Below are 10,187 nucleotides of genomic sequence, written 5' to 3' on the forward strand. Positions count from 1 at the left end.
ATGGAATAACAGTTGTCTCGATTTTTCTCCAGGACAACTCAATGGTCTTGAGATCAGAGAAATTCCCACTGGTGCTGCCATGGACTCCACTTGCATTTAAACTAATTTTCAGGACTCCTTGCTAGCACCAATAGAAAATAGTCAGCTTTTCCAAAATGCTCTGTTTGTATGATTTCTTTCCTGTGGAATATATATGTTTCACAATAATACTTTTTAAAAGCTCATCTCTAAGAAAGTCCCCATAAAATATTGTCCCCATAAAATATACAATAAGTTAAAATAATAAAACCACTTACATTCAAACTATGTCAACAATTTAAGGAAAATAATGGATTTCTCCTTTTGTTTTGTTTTGTTTTACTGCATGCACATACCCTCTATTTGTGATCAATGTCTCCATTGCTAAGATGAACAAAGAGTGAAGTAGAGAAACAGCAATGATCTAGAAATCTCAGGTAAATTTGTTTATGCTGTTGTTAGCTGTCATTGTGTTAGTTTTCAATCATTTTGCTTAAAATTTTATATCTAGAGATTTACATTCTTCAGAAAGCAGTATTTATAAATAATGAATAATATTTATTTATATTCATTTATAAGAGTTATGAGAAATAAAAGAATTCAAAATTGAAAGAGTGGGTATCTACTTCGTTGATCTATCTCTTCAGTAAGTAGTTGGTGTTAAAACTTGTCTTTTGCCCAATTGTCTGGGATCTTGCTGTGAAACCTCAAGCTCTGGCCTTCAATTTGTATAGAATGTTCATCTGAAAGTATGTTTTCTCTGTGTCATCCACATAAATGTGTTGGCTTTCTGCCTCCATTTTCCAGTGGAAACTTGTTCCCCTTTCATAACACAGCAGCCAGCAGTCTTCTTTGTAGTTCTTTCCACTCAAGGACTAATCTTGAATAGATAGCACAGCCAAAAAATTACAGTTCTGCACAGAAATTTATAGAGCTCAGTATGCTTTATCAAAGTGCAGAAAGACCAAATTGTGTTGCTCAGATTGTCAATTTGATTGAATTTTCCAATCTAGGCACTACCATAATTTTGTAACATTATTATGTTTAGTAAAATAATAATAAGACATAATTTTTGAAAACCAAGAATCCAAGAAAACCTTAGTATACATTATTATTATACAGCAAAGTCACTTCAGAACCAAGTTCACTATTAAATGCCAAACAAATTATATTCTAATAAAAAGAAATGATTGGTTTTGGGGCATTGTCTGTACATTTTTGAGTAAGTTAAAGGGTAGGACTCTATAGAGAATTGTGTCTTTTAGTCACCATCCAACCAAGTTACATGATAAAAACAAAAACATGCAGCTACGCATCCAGCAAGATGGCGGACTAGACAGACAGGCTACAAAGACCCTCTAAAACATGTATGTTGTTGTTGTTAAGTCTCATTGAGTCAGTTCTGACCCATAGTAACCCTGCATAGGGTTTCAGAGGAGTAGCTAGTGAACTTGAACCACCAACCTTATGATTCAAACTGACTTTGCACATTAACCCACAGTGCCACACCAGGACTCCACAATATAGATATGGGTAATGAAATGAAACAGATACAGGTAAAAATATTGGAGCCATGAGTTACAGAGGAAATAATAGAAAAGTGGGTTGAACACTTGCTAGGAGAACAAGCTGAGCAGGAACAGAGAAGGAAGGAGACAGACTGGTAAAAGTTTCACTGGTAAGATGTGGCAGAGTCATTTTGAGCTTTTTCAAGCAGATTTGGAGGGAGACAGTGGTCTGGCAATGCATGTGCACATTAGTGACTGGTGACTGGAAAGATGAGATGTGTTCTTATTCCCCCATGCTCCCTTAGTGACCAGAGGTGTGGTCAGCCCCCATCCAAATCCACCCACAGTGGAACCCCTGCTATTAGGGAATCCTGAGGGTTGGCAGTGTGACATGGGAACTGGCTGCCCATTCTGTTGCCTGGCTCTTTCCAGACCTGCTGAACTCACAGAGCTGTCCATATCAGTCCTAGACTTTCCGAAACTCTCATAATTAATACCTGTCATAGCTGCCCTAGAGTCATGACAGTCACTGGCCCCACCTACTTTATGAGCCTCACCAACTACTGCTGGACTGAATGCACTGAACATAAACAAATGTCCAATGAGATGGATGGACACAGTAGCATCAGCAATGGGCTCAAGTATAACAATTGTGAGGATGACGCAGGACTAGGCAAAGTTTTGTTCTGCTGTGTATAGGGTCTCTATGAGTAGGAGCCAACTCAAAGATACCTAACAACAACAACAGCAGCAAGGAACTCTATCTAAGGCAGGGAACACTGCTGGTTCATCCCTTCCCCACCTACCTCATGAGCTCATTGACTGACAGGAGCCCCCAGAGTTTTCTCCTCAGAGTTTGGCACCTACTCTGATTTTTCCCTTTGGTTGTTTTTGTTTCTTTATTATTTCTCCTCTCATAATTTTTATCCTTTCTGGTAGCATAATGGTTACAAATCAGGCTGCTAATCTCATGGTCAGCAGTTTGAAACTACTATCTGTTCGACAAGACGAAGATGAGGCTTTCTGCTCCCATAAAGATTTACAGCTACAGAAAATCTGTACAGGGTCACTGTGAGTTGGAACTGACTCCACAGCACATAACAACAACAGCAACAATCTCTGCTTTTGTTTTTTTATACTTTTTTTGTGTGTTTCTTATTTACCCCTCTTCTTTCTTTATTTTTTTCTCTTGATTTTCCTTTACTACTGTGTTTCTTTCTCTTTTCATCTACCCTATCTCTAGTTTTGTTTAGTGTTATTTGTTTTATTTTACTTTCTGTCTTATTTTTCTCATCTATAGCTTTATTCCTTTCCCCCTTTCACTTTTTAGTTATTATATTTATTTCTTCCTTATGCCTGGTTTTTTACAACATTTTTTTATCCTTAATTCTTTTATTTTTTTCAATGGTTGTTTTCTTGTTGATTTGTTTTGTTTCTTTTTCTTGTGTATACCTGTGTGTTTTCTTTTCTTGTCCAGCCCAATGGGAAACAACAATCGAGCCCATACATCCCAATCACAATAATACTATGCAACTCCACCCACTGGGCAAGAGCCAATACTAGCTCTTATGCCACCTGATTAGTGACAGAGAGCAGCCACCACCAGACAAATCCACTCTTAGCTGAGATGCACAAATAGCAAATAGAGAACCTTGCACATGCTTACATTTTTAAAATCACACCCACCAGGAGGCAGTTGGTGAGTGTCTATGAACATACCAACAAACAATATTCCATTAAGTACAAATTAAAAACAACACATTGTCTCAAAGACAACAAACAATTTCAGTTCACATGAAGTAAAAAGACAGAGTGACTCCAAAACAGTGACCAAGATGCAGAGCCATAGAATATTTCTAAGGAATAAATGGTATTGGAGCTACCTGAGAAATAATTCAAAAGAACAATATTTAGGTACCATCAAAGAACGGATTGAAAGAAAGATCAAGGGAAGCAAGAGAACAGAGAGAGAGAGAGAGAGAAAGAAAACCTTTAGAAGAATTCAGGAAAATACTACAAGAACAAGCGGACAAAATAGATGAAAAGTTAGAAACAATTCAAAACCTGCAACAAGAAATCCAGAAAATTAATACTAAAATTCCAGAAATGGATCATATAATGAAAGGGAAAAAGAGTAGCTTTGAATCAGTGGAAGCCCAAATTAGTGAATTTGCAGATATCTCTCTCAATACTATTATGCAACAACAATAATCAGGTGAAAAAAAATCTATTGAAATCTAAGATCTATAAGGGACACAATGAAGATGAATAAAAATGGGTGATCAGAATTCCAGAACAAGTAGAAAGGGAAAAAAAGAACAGAGAAGAGCTGATACCAATTGTACTCAAACTATTCCAGAATATAGAAAAGGAAGGAAAATTCTTGTATTCATTTCATGAAGCAAACAAAACCCTGTGACCAAAAGCAGGCAAAGACATCTTGAAAAAAGAAAATTATAGACCAACATTCCTCATGAACATAGATGTAAAAATTCTCAAGAAAACCCTAACTAATAGAATCCAACAACATCAAAATATAATACATCATGACCAAATGGGATTCATACTAGGTACACAAGAGTGATTCAATATTAGAGAATAATCCAAGCCATCCTCCATATAAATAAAACAAAGGAAAAGAACCACATAATCATATTAACTGGCACAGAAAAGACATTTAACAATATCCATAATCAATTCCTACTTAAAATGCTCAACAAAAAGGGAATAGAAGGGACATTCCTCAATATAATTAAAGGCATATAAACAAAACCAACAGCCAACATTACTCCCTATAGTAAGAAAATTAAAGCATTTCCCTTGCAATTAAGAACGCCCTTTATCACTACTCCTATTCAATATTGTGATTGAAGTCTTAGTCAGAGCTGTAAGTCAGGAAAGGGAAATTAAAGGTATCCAAATTTCTGTGAGGTTGTATGATAATTACTGAACACCTAATGTAAGGTCAACAGTTCAAACTATCAGCTACTCCTCAGAAACCCTATGACTCCTATGAGTCATAGCTAATGGGATGGCACTTGACAGCAACAAAAACAAATTGGCAAAGAAGAAGTAAAACTCCCTTTATCTGCAGATGATATGTTCTTATGCATAGAAAAATCCCAAAGACATAGCAAAAAAAAAAAAAAAAAATCATAATTCACTGAAAGAGTTGAAAAAGTGGCAGGGCACAAGATCAACATATAAAAATATGTTGGATTCCTTTACACTAATAAAAACAACTTTAAAAAAAGGAAATCAGGAAAACAATATAATTTATAATAGCTACCCAAAAGATGAAATACTTGGGAATAAATATAACCAGAGGAACAAAAGGCCTATACAAAGAAAACTACAAAAGTTCTACTACAGGACCAAAAGAGTCCTGTAGAAAAGAAAAAGTACATCACACTATTGGATAGCAATATATAACATTATAAAACTGTCAGTGCTACCCAAAGTGATCTATAGGTACCAAGCAATCCCAATCCATATTCCAACATCATTCTTTAAAGCAAAATAATCACTAACTTTGTATGGAAAGGAAAGAGACAACAGATAAGGAAAGCATTATGAAAAAAGAGCAAAGTAGAAGACCTCCCACTTTCCAATCTCAACACCTACTACACTGCCATAGTAGTAAAAACAACCTATTTATTGGTACAACGAAAGACACATAGATCAATAGAACAGAATTGAGGACCCAGAAGTAAACCCATCCTCCTATGGTCAGCTGATCATCCATCAAGGGCCAAAATATATTGAATAGGGAAGACATAGTCTCTTCAAACAAATAGTTCTGGTAAAACTGGAAATCCATTTGCAAAAGAATAAAAGAAGACCCATACCTCACACCATATACAAAAAAATTAACGCAATATGGACTAAAGCCCTAAATGTAAAATCTAGAACTATAAAGATAATCAATTAAAAAATGGAGACAAACTTAAGGGTTGTGATATTTGACATCAATACACTATAAAGCCTAACTGAAAGCACACAAACAAAAGACAAAAGAGATTACTGGAACCACCTGAATATGAGATATTTATGTTTATCAAAGGATTTCACCAAAACAATTAAAAGAGAATCCACAGAACTCACATTATAATTTTGGTAATGACATACCACACAGAGGAGTACTCTCCAAAATGTAAAGAGCAGTTCAACACCTCAACAAGAGACAAATCCAATTTTTTTGAAAAATGGGTAGAGGACATGAACAGGCACTTCATCAAAGAGGACATTCAGACAGCCAAAAAACTATGAAATGCTCATGATCAGTAGCCATTAAAGAGATGCAAATCAGAGCAAGAATGAGACATCATCTTACTCAAGTATTAATACCAAAGTTCAAGAAAACAGAAAACCACAAATGCTGCAAGAGTGTGAAGAAACTGGAACCCTCTTACACTGCTGTTGGAATATATAATGGTGCAACTACTTTAAAATATGATATGGTGCTTAATTTCTCAAAAAGTTGAAAATAGAAATACTCTATGGTCCAGTAATCACTCTACTTGTTATATATCCTCAAGAAATAAGATCTATGATACAAATAGACATATGCACACCAATGTTCATTGCAGTACTATTCACAATAGCAAAAAGATGGAGACAGCCTAAATTCTCACCAGCAGAAGAATGATTGAACAAACCTTGGTACATATACACAATGGAATAATAGGCAACATTGAAGAATAACAATGAATTTGTCAAACACCTCACAACATGAATGAACCTGGAGGGCATCCTGTTGAGTGAAATTAGTCAATCACAAAAAGGCAAATTTTGTATGGGGCACTCTTGTAAAACATTATGAAAAAGTTTCCATGATAAAAGAAACATTCTATAATGGTTACCAGGGGTTGGAGGGAAAGGAAAATTATTTATAGGCTACAGAGGAAAGATGAAGCTTGCAGAAAACACAGTGAGGAATGCAAGAGTTGTGGTTAATACAGATACATACTGTTGATTGATGGTGCATGGAGAGGATTGCAATCATTGTATTAAAATGAAATATATGATCTATTGAATGTAAAACTAATGATCTACTCTGTAAACCTTCACTAACTTCACAATAAAAAGTTAAAATTTTTAAAATTTATACCCCAATAAAAATTTCTAACAAGTTATTCTTTCAGTTTGTTGTTGTTGTTAAGTGCTGTTGAATCAGCTTCAACTCATAGAGACACTATATAGCATTTCCAAGGCATGACTGGTGAGTTTGAATCTTGCAGTTCAGTTCTTAAGTGAAGGAGGCTAGAAGTCCAAATTCAGGGCTCTGTCTCTGGAGAAAGGTCTTTGTCTCCCTTTCAGTTTGGCTTCAATCTTTCCCTGGATCTAGGAGCTTCACAGCATCGAGTCCAAAGGACACTCTCCCCTCCCATACTTCATTCTGGTAGTAGTAGGTCCCCTTTCTGTGCTCACTTATCCTTTTATATCTCAAAAGAGATTCACCAAAGATACAACCTAATCTTGTAGATTGCATCTAACATCATTAACATCACAGAAGTGAAGATTTACAAAATTGGATAATTACATCAGATGAGGGCTGATCACATCAGATCAAATCATCTGAGTGACTGCATTATATTAGATCTCAACAACAAAGAGGTAGCATTTTAACTGCCAAAGCACTGAGAATCCTGATCAAGGCAAGTTGGCATAAAATCTTAATTATCACAGTACTGTAACAGGTTTTGGAAAACAAAAAGTAGCATCCTGTATTCAGTAGAGCAGTAAATTTCTGAAATGTGAGATTCCAGGTAAGGATTTGTGAGACTCATGATGCACCATTAAGTGTCCAGAGATCATGATCAGTCTGTTCACATGGAGTATGCCAAGTAGGAGGAGCATAAGTAAACTGCTCAAAGAAGGTTTAATGATGATGATTGCATGAGTATATGAAATTCACGTTCTGAATCTTCAGGTTCTAGCAAAGTATCAGTTTCTTCAACCAGTCCTCCTCTAACACCTGTCAATTGCCACCTCCCTAAATTCTTTCTCATATAAGACTTATATTTTTCACTCTATATAAAGTACTAGATTTATTTGTTTAGTGTTAATTTCCTTCACTAATCTGCACATTACACAAGAGTATGGTAGTTGGTGGTGGTAGTTGTGTGCCATCAAGTAGATTCTGACTCATAGTGACCTGTATAGGATTTCTGAGGCTGTAAATCTTTATGGGAACAGAAAGACCTTGCTTGCTGGAAGTGAAGAGAACTTAAAATACTGCTGACAATCAAAGACCAGAGCTTTTAATATGGATTGCGCTTCAATGCAAAGAAAGCAAAGATCCTCACAACTAGACCAATAATTATCATCTTGATAAATGGATAAAAGGTTTAAGTTTTCAAAGACTTCATTTAGCTTGGATCCACTATCAACACTCCAGGAAACAGCTTTCAAGAAATTAAATGACATATTGCATTAAGCAAATATGCTGAACAAAACCTCTTGGAAGCGTTCAAGAGCAAAAAAGTCAATTTGAGGACTAAGGTTCACCAGACCCAAGCCATGGTATTTTCAATAGTTTCATATGCATATGAAAGTTGGACAATGACTAAGAAAGACCATAGAAAAATCGATGCATTTGAGTTATGGTTTTTGGGAAGAATATTAAGTACCTTGGACTTCCAGAAGAACAACAAATCTGTGTTGGAAGATGTACAACCAGAAAGCTCATTACAAGCCAGAATGGTGACACTTCATCTTTCACACTTCAGATATGTTATGAGGAGGAACCAGCCACTGGAGAAGGACATCATGCTTGGTAAAGTGGAGGGTTAATGAAAAATAGGAAGACACCCAAAAAGATGGATTGGCACAGAGTGGCAGCAATGGGCTCTAATGTAACAATTATGAAGCCAACACAGGACTGGGCAGTATTTTGTTCTGTTTTACATAAGGTTGCTATGAGTTAGACTGATCCACCATCACTTAACAAAAACAACAGCAATAACATGAGTAGATGCATGGATAAGCATGCAGGCTGAACAGGTATGTAAGAGAGTGTGGGAGAATACCCATAAATATATATAGGTTTGGTGGAGGATATTTGTACCTGAGTATTTACCTTTGCTGCAAATATATCTACAGATGTGATGTAACAAACAAGGGACAAAGTTATATATATATATATATATATATATATATATAAAACCTTTTAAAATATAACAAAATGCTTTGAAGGAATGAGTCTCTAGATCAGGGAGTACAGTACTACACTCTTGGGGGACTTCAAGGCCAATTGGCATAGCATGACCCACAAATATGATGTTCTACATCCTACTTTGGAAAGCAGCAAGTAGAATCTTAAAAGCTTGTGAGCTGCCATATAAAGTTCAAAATATTGGTCTCCATGTAATAATGAGCACTGCCGAAAATCAAAGCTGCAAGGAAACTATTAGTCCAATGGGCTAATGGGCAACTCAAACATTAACCTCCATGACCCTGAGACCAGAACTAAATGGTACCTGGCTACCACTACCAACTGCTCTTAAAGTGTTCACAGTAGAAGGTTCTGAACGGAGTGGGAGAAAAATATAAAACAAAATCATAAAAAAGGACTGGGTTTATTGGTCTAATAGAGACTGATGGAACCCTTGAATCACAATTCAGTTCTGGAAATGAACTCACACCCATGGCTCAAATTTTAGACAAACAATAAATGGATCTTTAAGGGAACATTATTACTAGGGAGGTAAGCACACCTTTGAATAATCAACAATTTGAGATCAAAAAGAAAACATTTACCCAAGGACAAAATTCTGAAGGGTTTTGGAAGAAGAAGGAGGGATAAAGGTCCACACAAGGAGGAAATGAGATAAGTGTTGTTACGTTGAAGAGATTGCTGTTGGTTAGGTGAAACAAAATGTGTATGAATATTCTAATGGAAAGCTGAAGGCATGCATACAGAGAGTAGACCTTTACAAAATTCACAATGAATATTAAATTAAAAAAAAAAGACAGGAAAGAAAGAAATCAAAGTGCATCTATCACAAGGGACTCTAAAGCAAGCAGAAGAAATCATGAAGTAAAAGATCTTAAGAGAAGATTTCAAATGATTGCTTGAGAAGACATAGTAGAATAAAGGATAATTTCTAGAAATCTGAAAAAGTTGATTCTGACAATTTTTGCTGGTTTCCAAGTTTCTCTTATAGAAGAGGGAATTTTAGTGGTTCTTATTCTGCCATTTTCACTTACAGCATTCAGAATAAATAATTTCTAAAGTAATTTAAGAAATTATTTTAAAGTATCTATAATTCTTGAATTCTATGGAATATTTTTCAAAGTGAACAATAGTAGAGAAAGAAAAATGTTAGAAAAAATTTTACATTGGAAATGCTGAAATTTCAGCTACCATGTCGCTATTTTCCTCAAATCAACTTTTAGAGCCTATGTATAAAAACTAGTACAAAATGTATTTCCAAACCATATTTTTCACAAATTTTCATAATATTATTATTAAAGTGATTATTGATTACTTACAATGGTTTTGGTGTTTTAAGGAGTTAAAGAGTTTGTAATCAAGTATGTAAGCATTAAAAGACAAAAATAGTAGATCAATATTGTAATTAAGTTCCATTGATTCAATTCTGACTCATAGCAACCCTGTATAAGGTTTTCAAATATATAGGAAGTCCCAGTGTGGTG

This window comes from Chrysochloris asiatica, unplaced genomic scaffold (genome assembly GCF_000296735.1).
Source record: "Chrysochloris asiatica unplaced genomic scaffold, ChrAsi1.0 scaffold00176, whole genome shotgun sequence".
Lineage (NCBI taxonomy): Eukaryota > Metazoa > Chordata > Mammalia > Afrosoricida > Chrysochloridae > Chrysochloris > Chrysochloris asiatica.